Here is a 3,389-nt window from a genome sequence, read left to right as displayed (position 1 = left end):
GATGGTTTACACTTCACGGGCCTTAAGCCGCCTTCGGGTTTGGGCCCTTTAACAAGCCTACTTCATGAACCGCCATCTTCAACATACTCATGGGCTTTGTTTAGATAAACCACCATTGGGATAACCCGGCCCCTCCTGGGCGGGTCATATCCAATAGTCATATCCGCAACAGAGAGGGAGAAGGAAAGGGGGGCGCCGCGCCCCCACCCCTTGTCCAATTCGGTTTGGGCAGGGGGGAGGCGCGCGCCACCTCATGGCCCTTCTTCCATCTCTCCACTAAAGCCCTATAAGGCCCATTAACTTCCCGGGGGGTTCCGATAGCCTCCCGGTACTCCGATAAATCTACGAACCTTATCGGAACCATTCCGATGTCCGTATATAACCTTCCAATATATGAATCTTTACCTCTCGACCATTTCGAGACTCATCATCGTGTCCGTGATCTCATCCAGGACTCCGAACAAACTTCGGTCACCATAACACATAACTCATAATACAAATCGTCATCGAACATTAAGCGTGCGGACCCTACGGGTTCGAGAACTATGTAGACATGACCGAGACACATTGATGTCTACTACGCAACCTTCTTCTTGTAGACGTTGTTGGGCCTCCATGTGCAGAGGTTTGTAGGACAGTAGCAAATTTCCCTCAAGTGGATGACCTAAGGTTTAATAATCCATGGGAGGTGTAGGATGAAGATGGTCTCTCTCAAGCAAACCTGCAACCAAATAATAAAGAGTCTCTTGTGTCCCCGACACACCCAATACAATGGTAAATTGTATAGGTGCACTAGTTCGGCGAAGAGATGGTGATACAAGTGCAATATGAATGGTAGATATAGGTTTTTGTAATCTGAAAATATAAAAACAGCAAGGTAGCAAGCGATAAAAGTGAGCGTAAACGGTATTGCAATGCTAGGAAACAAGGCCTAGGGTTCATACTTTCACTAGTGCAAGTTCTCTCAACAATAATAACATAACTATATCATATAAAAATCCTTGAACATGGAACAAAGAGTCACTCCAAAGTCACTAATAGCGGAGAACAAACAAAGAGATTATTCGAAACCACCTCAAAGTTATCCTTTCTGATCAATCTATTCAAGAGTCCATAGTAAAATAACACGAAGCTATTCTTTCCGTTCGATCTATCCTAGAGTTCGTACTAGAATAACACCTTAAGACACAAATCAACCAAAACCCTAATGTCACCTAGATACTCCAATGTCACCTCCAGTATCAGTGGGTATGATTATACGATATGCATCACACAATCTCAGATTCATCTATTCAACCAACAGAAAGAACTTCAAAGAGTGCCCCAAAGTTTCTACCGAAGAGTCAAGACGAAAACGTGTGCCAACCCCTATGCATAAGTTCACAAGGTCACTGAACCCGCAAGTTGATCACCAAAACATACATCAAGTAGATCACGTGAATATCCCATTGTCACCACAGATAAGCACATGCAAGACATACATCAAGTGTTCTCAAATCCTTAAAGACTCAATCCGATAAGATAACTTCAAAGGGAAAACTCAATCCATTACAAGAGAGTAGAGGGGGAGAAACTTCATAAGATCCAACTATAATAGCAAAGCTCGCGATACATCAAGATCGTGCCAAATCAAGAACACGAGAGATAGAGATCAAACACATAGCTACTGGTACATACCCTCAGCCCCAAGGGTGGAATACTCCCTCCTCGTCATGGAGAGCGTCGGGATGATGAAGATGGCCACCGGTGAGAGATCCCCCCTCCGGCAGGGTGCCGGAACAGGGCCCCGATTGGTTTTTGGTGGCTACAGAGGCTTGCAGCGGTGGAACTCCCAATCTAGGTTATGTTCTGGAAGTTTGGGTATATATAAGAGGTGTTGGCGTCGGGAACAAGTCAGGGGGGCCATGAGGCGGCCACGAGGTAGGGGGCGTGCCCAGGGGGTAGGGCGCGCCCCCACCCTCGTGGTGGCCTCGGGACTCTTCTGGTCCTTCTCCGGTACTCCGTGGGCTTCTTTTGGTCTAAAAACAATATCCGTGAAATTTCAGGTCATCTGGACTCCGTTTGGTATTCCTTTTCTGCGATACTCAAAAACAAGGAAAAAACAGAAACTGGCACTGGGCTCTAGGTTAATAGGTTAGTCCCAAAAATCATATAAAATAGCATATAAAACATCCTAGATGGATAATATAATAGCATGGAACAATAAAAAAATATAGATACGTTGGAGACGTATTACACATCTCCGGTCAATAACCAATAGCGTAACCTGGATGCTCATATTGGCTCCTACATATTCTACGAAGATCTTTATTGGTCAAACCGCATAAAACATACATTGTTCCCTTTGTCATCGGTATGTTACTTGCCCGAGATTCGATCGTCGGTATCATCATACCTAGTTCAATCTCGTTACCGGCAAGTCTCTTTACTCGTTCCGTAATGCATCATCCCGTAACTAACTCATTAGTCACATTGCTTGCAAGGCTTACCATGATGTGCATTACCGAGAGGGCCCAGAGATACCTCTCCGATACACAGAGTGACAAATCCTAATCTTGATATATGCCAACCCAACAAATACCTTCGGAGACACCTGTAGAGCATCTTTATAATCACCCAGTTACGTTGTGATGTTTGATAGCACACAAGGTGTTCCTCCGGTATTCGGGAGTTGCATAATCTCATAGTCAGAGGAACATGTATAAGTCGTGAAGAAAGCAATAGCAATAAAACTAAATGATCATTATGCTAAGCTAACTGATGGTTCTTTTCCATCACATCATTCTCTAATGATGTGATCCCGTTCATCAAATGGCAACACATGTCTATGGTTAGGAAACTTAACCATCTTTGATTAATGAGCTAGTCAAGTAGAGGCATACTAGGGACACTCTGTTTTGTCTATGTATTCACACATGTACTAAGTTTTCGGTTAATACAATTATAGCATGAATAATAGATATTTATCATGACATAAGGAAATATAAATAACAACTTTATTATTGCCTCTAGGGCATATTTCCTTCAGTCTCCCACTTGCACTAGAGTCAATAATCTAGTTCACATTTCCATGTGATTTAACACCAATAGTTCACATCTTTATGTGATTAGTTCACATCGTCATGTGACTAACACCAAAAGGGTTTACTAGAGTCAATAATCTAGTTCACATCACTATGTGATTAACACCCAAGGAGTACTAAGGTGTGATCATGTTTTGCTTGTGAGAGAAGTTTAGTCAATGGGTCTGTCACATTCAGAGCCGTATGTATTTTGCAAATTTTCTATGTCTACAGTGCTCTGCATGGAGCTACTCTAGCTAATTGCTCCCACTTTCAATATGTATCCAGATTGTGACTCAGAGTCATCTGGATCAGTGTAAAAGTTTG

The sequence above is a fragment of the Aegilops tauschii genome, chromosome 4, assembly GCF_002575655.3.
Source record: "Aegilops tauschii subsp. strangulata cultivar AL8/78 chromosome 4, Aet v6.0, whole genome shotgun sequence".
In the NCBI taxonomy this organism is placed as follows: Eukaryota; Viridiplantae; Streptophyta; class Magnoliopsida; order Poales; family Poaceae; genus Aegilops; species Aegilops tauschii.
This window is presented reverse-complemented; position numbering follows the sequence as displayed.